The following is a 10,320-nucleotide window of genomic DNA, read 5'->3' on the forward strand; positions in this document are numbered from 1 at the left end:
TAATGACAACTCCTCCCAAATTTGTAATTATATAAATGTATAAATATAATAAAAATAAATTATAAAAGGAAAATGAATATTAACTTATATTATGGTCAATTACTATATTAGCTGTAGATGGAAAAAGTTGTGAGGTTTAACCACAAACTGATATGTGTCTCAATTATTTTACTTTATTTAAAATATATATAGATATAGTCAGTGTTTTAAAAAATGGTTCAAACGAGCCGGTTGAATCGGATTTTGCATAGCAGACCGGTATTTTGAGCCCGATATTTTTGGCCGATCTGCTAGAACATCGTACCAGCGGTTTTTTTCTAAAATACCGGTTTTTACCAGCAAACCGGTTTTAAATCCGAGAAATTTTTGATATTTACGACCAATATATTTTCAAAATTACTTTTAACTCAACAATTAACTTTCAAACGTGTAAATTTTAGGACTATTTTTTTAAAATTGAGTGTTTTTGCATTATTTTTTTTTAATATGAATTAACTTTTAGATTATTTTTTATAATGAAATCATTTACTTTTGGATTATTTTTTGAGAGAAGTTGAATTTATAGGAAATTATAGGAAAATTGGATAACAATAATCCAAACTATCAACTATTGGTTGATATTAATCCTAACTAACAATGTAACTATTGATAATCCCAACTTTTAACTTTGTTACCACTAGCAATCCCGCCCTAACGAAATGTTAACTCCATTTGTTTTTAATTACATTAGGGTCCTTGTAGTTTAAACACATTACAAATTTGATAAAATAGACCATTGAACATTGTACCTATAACGAGACTACTCAATCCTTATGTATTTCCGGTGACCACAACCACCGGTCGCCGCCACCATCGGTCACCAGCCGTCTGAATCACTGTACACCACCATCTTCCTTTTCTAACTTCTTTCTCTTTTTACCAATGTGTACCACCGCCATTGATTCCTAGCTTCTAGTAACCATAATTCACCATGGTATCACAACATAATCACACAAATAACATAAGAATGTGATTAACAGAACAAATTACATAGATTAATCATTATATAATCCATAAAAAAAGCTTATCAGAATTAACGGAAACGAAAAAAACTTGATAGTTAACAAGACATTTCTCCCCGGCGTGCGCCGCTTTCGTTGCCGCCTCCAATAGTTGCTTTGGTTCCGTCTCCATGGGGAAGTAATGATTCCCGTTACGTATTATAAAACCAATGATTCCGGCCATCCTTTTCATCTTCATCGGGATTAGTGTTTCACATATATGAATCGCCATTTTACAGATCTGAAAATCGTCTCCTTTGCCTGAAAAGTCGTTTCACCGGTGGTTGATTTCATCGATTGGGGGTGGTGCACGGTGTTTCAGGCAAAAGAAAGAAAACAAATATGGCGGCGGCATCCGGTTATGGTTGCAGCCGATGCTGTGGTCTCCGGTAATACAGAGTAAGCAATTGAGTACGGTTTAAGCGGTTTTTGACTTTTTGTATCAAATTTGTAAAGTGTGTAAAGTAGATGGACCATTTGTGTAACTAAAAGTAAACGGAGTTAACATTCTGTTAGTGTGAGATTGTTATCGGTAACAAAACTGAAAGTTGGGATTGCCACTGGTTACATTATTAGTTGAGATTATTATTGGCCAATAGTTGATAGTTTGGATTATTAAAATCCAATTTCCGAAATTATAAGGTAAATTATTCAATAAATTGAACCTTCCGGTATAACCCGGTTCAATCGACTGTACTATTTTTTAGTCAAATGCTGTGCAAATAAATATTAAAACATTGCATATAGTTTTATTGACAATGTTTACGTACCAGATGTAGCACTTGCGAGGGGACCCATCTGACGCACATCATTATAGGAGCACCAGTGAGAGGACCAATGGGCCACTACGCAGGGAACCCATGAAGGATTTGCATGATTTTTTTCTCAGGCCATACACGAATCTTTATGACAATGATTAAGCGGTGCATCTTTAACCTTTATTTGAGAATCTCGAATTGAGATGGGTCAAAAGTCACGAGACACAAATTTTTTTTTTTCTACTTTAAGGTTTTGGGTTGGTAAGTCGGTTCGGGCTAGGTCTAATAATAAAAACTCTATATCCAATCATTTAACTAAACATCTATTTAGTCATTCAACTCTAAATTCAATTATTCAACTTACCATTCTCGTGGTTGCCTAAATTCTGAATCGTAATTCGTGAGCACTCGTGACTCATATGTGTCTGAGTCTTCTTTGAACGGTGTGCTTATGCATTTTTTTTCGATTCAATTTTCTCATCGTAGTGCCCAAACAAAACATATTCTAATTCGGTTGTTCAATTAGGGTTGAGAGTGTGTGCTTATTGTTCTCTGTTTAAAAATCATTTAGGCTTGTGTTTTTTTGCTTTAAAAAAATTGGGCTTATTGTCACGTACAAAATATTTGAAGATCGAGATGCTTGATTTGTGTTGAAACGCTTGGGTTTGTTGGCTCGTCCCGATCTTCATCGGGCACGGCCTCAGCGGGAAGAAGGCGTACATGCCTAGTCGTGCTTGGACGACGAACGCATCGCTGGTTGCAAGCTATTGCCGCTCGCCTAATGAGTCCAAGGCAGGACGAAACCAGCCGACCCTGATCATGAGCTGACCGATTGGCTGGCCTTCGGGCGCCACACGGAGTCTGGGAGGATAGCTCCGTGACATTATGAAGCTTTTTTTTTACGTTTAATCGTTTATTACATAAATGGTTCATGTTCTTTGGCTTTAAACGGAATTTTTATTAAAAAAAACAAGTGTAGGCCAGATACGAATAATATGGATGTGCCGCACTCAATATATATAATATTATTTTGATTTTTTAAAAAATTTACCACACTGAATGAAAAAACTGGACGGATCAAGGTCTGGCCTACGCCTTTATAAGATACGTCCATGTTGATATTGACCACCTCCATAAATATGTTGATCATGTCGAACTGCAAACCCATTTAGGGTGTGTGACCCCAATGTTTAGAGGCAATTTCCTAAAGAGATACGATATTAAATTAATCATTAAATACGTTACTTTACGTTGTATTAATTGGTTTTCAACATATATGACCAATTTATCTTAATTCTCATATATATATTTGATAGCAACCATATTGTCCACCGATATCATGCAAAAGAGTTGCTTTGATAATCTTGGTGTTTTAATTAGAAGAACGTCTTGGCGATAAATCGCCAATCATATCCTACCATTTTCTTGTAAGCATGCATAAACGCTTATTATTGTATGTGTGTAGTTAATTTTATATCATCAACGATGACTAGTTAAGCATATATATGTGCAAGTGGTTTATTTGTGGATTCTAACATAGATTATATGAATCTATGATCGAAAAAAGACTGGCCAAAATTGTTGTCTTACAGAAATATCGATATAAGAGATGCATGCTAATATGAAGAGAGAGAGAGAGAGAGAGAGAGTAGTGTTGGGCAACTTTACACGAAAGACATACACAAAGAAGAGTGATTTGAGAGATGAGAGGTGCGTTTATATACACGTTATTGAATACTAATTAGGTTAATATTGCATCAATGTGTGTGTAAAATTGATTGCTTTTATAGAGAAGGTTGAACTAGAATGACATCTCTCTCTCAAGAAGAACACAAAAGTTTTAGAAATTAAATCAGATGTGGTGTTTCAATTAAATTAGTTAAGTTTGATTTGATTTTGATGAAGAAAAAGTAAATGGAATATCATTAAATTTCGTTGAGCTTGATTATTCTTATTGGGCTTGTTTTTTTGTTGGATAAAAAAAAGGTAGCCCACATAAGAGTAGTACATGGTCCTTGGGCCAATCAGTGGAAACTGGAAAGAAACACCCAATTCAAGGGTTTCATATTTTCTATACCTTTCACCAATCACGCAATAAGTCAAACGGATTTACCAAAATCGAATCTTTACTTAATTTATTTCATTTATAATTTTTATATCTAGACTGGTTTTGCTGTTTTAGTTTATTTTATTGTTCAAGTTGTTGTAGGAACTGGAGTTAAATCTAGCATTCCCGGATACGCATTTAAGCTAAACTTGTTATTGTCATTGACAATAAAAATATTTTAATTTGTTTGTATTTGTTCAAAGACATGCAGAAAGACAGTAAAAGTACCATAGAGATAATCTATATACACACCAATTTTTCAGGTCCATTTAGGTTTTCAAGTCTAAACTCAGTATAACTATGAAATTTTTTTATAAGTGGGTACCGCATCACCCAAACCATTGCAAAGGAAAGGAGTAAAGCCATGTAAACTTGACACAATTAGGAAGATGGTGAATCCATTTGGTTCCATGTAGGTGTTTCGTATACTTGATGAGAGTAGTATGAGGTTATAGTAATCACTATTTGGCGATCAATTTTTATTCCTGACAAGTCCCTATTTACCACGTGTTAAGCAAGATTTTAGACAGGTAAAACTCAACGACAAATGGTTGGACAATCAATCATTGTCGTATCACACCAAAAGCAAAAGTATCTTCATAAGCAATAGTGATGTGACATACCTAAACCATTGGCAATCAGTTTTAATTTTTAAAAATTTTACAAAAACATGTAATAAATCATGAGTTGGCAAAGAACAAATACGGATTGCCAATTGGTTTGGCGATCAACACAACCACGCACTGACTACTCTGATCAAGATTACTTCAAATCCTTATGGAACCAAACATTGATCACGATATGGATTGTCGATCATATTATTTTGTGTCAAGTTTGCACGGTGTTACTCCATTGTGATGGTTTGGATGAATGGTAATATTTTAAGTACATCTCAAATTCTTTATCAAAATCCCCCTCATCAAGTTAACAGCTGTTAAATTATTTGTTTTTCTACCTTAACAAATACCCATCAAACAGAATATGTCTATTCACTCACCAAACCATTGACAGTCACCAAACCATTAACAGTCTTCATGCGAGAACAAAGTCATAATCATAGGTGTAACATCTTCATGGATGATCAGTCCTAAACTTTTCAAATAACTGGTGGATGTATTGGTTGATCTCATCAGGCTTTTCTTCTTGAATAAAATGGCCTACACCTTTAAGTATGATCACATCGTCTAAAAGAGGCACATCTTTCTTGAATCCGCCTTTTTCTATGTAATCTTTAGCTCCCATCGTGTTGTAGGTTAAATCAACATCGCCCACGATGAACTTAACCGGAACTTTCACTTGTGCTCCCGTCCACGGCGCAGTCAATTCCCAGTTTCTGAAAATTTATACTCAATATAGTTTCTTATTGATTCATTTCTTGCTACATTAACCATAACATTTTAGACAAATATTCTCATATCCTTGGTGGACAAGAGAGAGGATGGGTTTACAAAAAAAAGCACCGGACCTTAAATATCACCAATGCATTTAGATATATTGATTGTGGATGAGATAATAAATGATACTCCACAATTGAATGTGCTCGAGGGGGAGTGATCAATATACAAGGATATGTGACCTCTTAGAAAGTGTCCACCCGGTAAGTCAAAAAAGCAAATTTCACCTCTTTATAAGTGAAACAGATGGTTGGTATAAGAGGCTGGATGTTATATTAACTAAGTTTTGGTTAACTTACAAGTTTATTGCTCGATAGTAGTTTAAACCTCCAGTGAAGCCCGTTTTCTCGAATATGCTGGTGTAATATGCAAGATCTTCTTTTGACAGCCACGACGGCAAGATTAGAGCGTCATCCTGGGAGGTTCCAAATCCGATACCTTTGGTAGAAGAAGCGGCCCAGGTGTTCGATAATTGAAGAAATCGTTTAAAATTCTTTCTGTACCGCATTCCGTGAATTCACCTTCAATTTCTCCCGGTTCCTGAAATTATCTTTGAGATGTTAACACTATTTAAATCGTCTATCTAACTTTTAAGTTCGTATTATATATTTAGTTTTAAATATTAAGATAAATATTATTATACCTATACATTTAAAAAGGTGAATCATGAGTAATCAATACATGAAAAGCTAAATCTTTCACAAGAGTAATTTCCCACATTCCGGTTCCATGAGTGAAATAATTAAAGAATACTTTGAATAGCGCAAGAAGAACCGTATAATATACATATACATAGTTCTTTAAAAGTGATTAATCAAGAGATTGCAATATACACTTTCTTTTTCCCAATTATCTTCTTTACACTATGTTAAATTAAGTGTATTATTGATCAGTTTATTGAAATGAATTTGCCCCTAATTTAGTGATATAGAAAAAGAACATTTGATGGCATATATATATATATATAGACTATATTTGAAGTAGAAAACTAAGAACCTGAAATCTGATCATGTAGTAATCGTTTCCATAAAGAGCACGAAGAGCATCAACAGGCTTGAAATTAGGCTTCCTTGGACTAAAAGGAACACTCAAATTCACCAAGGCTTTAACTTTATCTGGCCGATAAAGACTCAAAGCCCAACACATAAATGCACCCCAGTCATGCCCGACCACAAACACCTTCTCCTCACCGGGTGCCTTTACCGCGTCTATGAGCGCCACCAGGTCTCCAACCACATGAAGGCTAGTGAACTTACTAGGGTCAGTGGTTGGAGCACCGGTTGTGTCACCATAGCCACGGAGATCAGGGGCCACAGCACGGTAGCCTTGCGATGCAAGGAACACAATCTGGTGGCGCCATGTGTACCAAAGCTCTGGGAAGCCGTGGACGAGGAGAATGGTGGGGCCTTGGCCAAGCTCGGCTACGTGCATGTTTATGCCGTTGACCGGTATTGACTTGTGTTGGATCTTATCCATGTTTGTGTAATTTGTGTTTGTGTTTGTGTTTGTGTTTGAGTGTGTGTTGTGTGGTTTGTTTGTGAAGAAGTGTGTGAGAAGATTGCCCATGTGAATTTATAATGAGTGAAATGTCAAAATTTGTGTGGTTGCTGTCCGCTTTTTAGATGAGGATGAGGATGCAAAGATGCCAAAATCACTAAGCACGTAAACACTATTAAATGTCTTTTAAATCAATCATATTCATACATACATATACTAGGTTTAATACGGATTCGTTTCAAATATTTATATATATATCTTTTATTTTACTTTTCTTATTGTAAGAGAGTTAATATATAATATACTTAAGGTTTAATAATAAATGAGTTTCATAAATAAATGAGTTTCATAAATAAATGAGATTTTATAACTTAGTTTAAAAGCTATCTGGGGTTTGATAAGACCCATGAATCGTTTATTTCTTTTTACTATAAAGTTGTTTGTTAATAACATATAATATTTTTTTAAAATAAAATCGGATATTAATATTTAGTATATCCCTATTTTATAGGGTTATTATATCAAATATTTTATGAGATTAATTTTTAATTTAATGAGATCTAATAACCCATTTAAGGGCTATCTAGGTTTGGTGAGACTCATACCCGTGAATTCGGATTAAATGCATGAGAAGACTCTATTTTCAAATAAAACAATATGATGGCTTGAGAGGATGCGTGAAACAAACATAGAGCTCTTAAACATTTCATTTATATATAAGATAAGAGCATTTGCATCCAATCCCTTATCTTTAAATCCAAAATTACACTAAATATATTTTCTCTATCCCTTCAATTAAATAATATTTATTATATCTTTATCATTACCATTTATATTTCCTTCACTTACAACCACTTTCAAAATATATTAAAAAATTATATGCACTACTGGAAAAAATGATTTTCACGACACGCATTGAGTGTCATTAAATGGTACAGATGACATGAAAATGCGTGTAGTTAATGACTCAGTCATAAACGAAAAATGACATGCACCCGTGTGTCATATTTAATGACACGCATTTGTTACACACATTTATGACATGCATGTATGACACGCTTTCATTAATTGCATTTATGACATCAGTTTACGACCAACACTTATGTGTGTCATCGTATAAGTTTAATTTAATTTTTTTATGCATAATTACTAATTTTTATATTAAATACACCATCATAGAGAAAAACTATTCATTTAATTTCATAATTAGACATCGTACGTCAAAATATTACAAATATCCCCAAGTTATCAAAAATATTGGTGTGAACAATAACTCTTCAAATATACAAAAAAATCACTGTATTTCTCTTTCCTTCACTCACAATACCCTAAACCACTTCATATATTATAAAAAACTTCACACACATTTTTTGATTGATTAAATATGAATACACTAAAATACATATATAAATTTATAATTATTATTTGCATAATTTAAATGTACACATATTCTGTTATCTCTCTAATCTAGTGTCATATTTAGATCCCTAAGAGCATTCCCAATCCATCCCCTATATTTACGTGAGGAGAGTTTGTAAATTATTGGGTGGGGTTTTGAGTGCCTGTGAGTGTAAATTATAGGGTGGAGAGAGACCAAACAGTGAATTTTGTAAATCTAGGGAACTTTGGTTGTCCCTATTTATTTTTTTTCATATTGTTGAATTGGTTGTGAGTAGAGCAGAGAGAAAACTGTACTGATGAAGGTTTAAAATAATATTTTTTAATTGAACATGAGTGAGAAATGTAGTATTTGATAGTGTAATTATAAAAATGAGGCTGAAAAATAGTTTGAGAATACTCCAATAGTAATTTTTGTTCTCTCTAATCTAGTATCATATTTATTATTTTATTTTTACCTTCTTATAAATATTAGCGGTGGGATAGCGGTTAACGGAAAGGCAAAATGGCGGTGCCAATAGCCGTCCAAAATAGAAGAACTGCAATTAGCGGCCCTATTGGCCGCTATTTGACCGATTTTTATTTCTAGATAGCGATCATACCATCGATTTTAAGGTTGGAATATTTAAACTAAATTAAGAAAAGCTTGTAATCGCCCAAACTTCAAATATGATCCATTATTTGTTTATAATCGGTTTTTTATCCAAGCCCTAGAATAGTCACGTTCTCGCTCTTTCGTCAACTAACGATTCCTTGGATGATGTGGACTCGGAGGAAGATTTCATTACTTATGACTGAATCATATTCAGTTATTGATACTTTTGTGTTTTAACAATTAAAACACGATTAAGGATATAACAGGCCATAGCAACAGCCTCAGCCCAGAACACCACGGGAAGTTTAGCGTCTGCCAGCATAGTCCTGGCGCCTTCGATTAGAGTTCTGTTCTTTCTTTCAGCTACTCCATTTTGTTGCGGAGTATATGGTGCGCTATACTGATGTTCTATCCCTTTCTGCAAATAAAACATCTCCATTTGCTAGTTCTTGAACTCCATTCCATTGTCACTTCTAATAAACTTTACTTTTCTCCCAACAATATTTTCCACTTTGGTAATCAAGTTAATTACCAACTAAACTGTTTCATATTTTGCCTTCAGAAAATAAACCCATGAGTACCGCAAGTAGTCGTCAGTTACTACCAAACAATTTCCTCCTATACTCTTGACATTTACGGGACCAAAAAGATCCATGTGGAGCAAATCTAAAGTGCTGACAATGGAGTTAACTTTCTTGGAGTGATGTGGCTTCTTGTGTTGTTTTCCTTTCTTGCATGATAAACATTGGTCTTCAAAGTTGAAGTTCTTTAGGTGAACCCGAAGTACTAGCCCATTCTTGACAATGTAGTTCATCTTACGAAGATGAATATGACCCATTCTTCGATGCCACAGCTCTGACTCAGACCCTGTAGCTTTTGACAGAAGACACGACTCTTACGTCGCCATCTTGGTTGACCGCATGTCCATTACATATGTGTTCTTTTCTCTTGGAGCCTTCATCACAATCCAGGTTTCCAGAATCTTGAAACCAGGATAAAGCACGAGTGCCTTATTTTTTGTAAAATCAACGGTATATTCTTTCTCACAAATCTAAGAGACACTCAAAAGATTGTGCTTTAGCTCTTCCACAAAATTTACTTTCTCCAACTTGATTATTCCATTAGTAACAGTCCCAATACCAGTAATTCTTCCTCCACTTTCTCCTGCAAAACTAACCCTTCCTCCTTGAACAGCTTTCCAATCACGTAACAATTTCTTGTTACTAATCATGTGCCGAGAACAGCCAGTGTCGACAACCCACATGTTGTTCACAGCCCTGTTCGACTGTTCCTGCAAAATTAAAGAAACAAATTAAAAAGGAGGGACCCAAGACCTGTTGGTCTTGGGTTGATCAAATCTATTAAACGGTATCCAACTCCTCGGCTGCTCAAAGTTCCGTTGAGGGAAGTTTCTATTTGAGCTGAATGGAGAATATCTAGAAAATTGGTTATGAGGCCAATTAAACATTTTTGAGTATCTAGCATTCTTGTATTCAAAATTACCTGATATGTGGTTTCTTTTGTAAAATTG

At 34.6% G+C, this 10,320-nt stretch overlaps 1 pseudogene across 1 annotated transcript; it reads right to left on the reverse strand.

The window, feature by feature from the left end:
* Positions 1-4,976: 4,976 nt before the first annotated feature.
* Positions 4,977-6,799, reverse strand: LOC143588695 (epoxide hydrolase 2 pseudogene; annotated as a pseudogene). Its single transcript, XR_013145153.1, has 3 exons — positions 6,296-6,799; positions 5,599-5,839; positions 4,977-5,238 (listed from the first exon to the last, which is right to left on the reverse strand). The product of XR_013145153.1 is annotated as an epoxide hydrolase 2 pseudogene (transcript).
* Between the last annotated feature and the right edge of the window lie 3,521 nt (positions 6,800-10,320).

Source organism: Bidens hawaiensis, unplaced genomic scaffold, assembly GCF_021521415.1.
Source record: "Bidens hawaiensis isolate Kalapana, Puna unplaced genomic scaffold, B.hawaiensis_p1.1 tig00036714_1, whole genome shotgun sequence".
NCBI classification, from domain to species: domain Eukaryota; kingdom Viridiplantae; phylum Streptophyta; class Magnoliopsida; order Asterales; family Asteraceae; genus Bidens; species Bidens hawaiensis.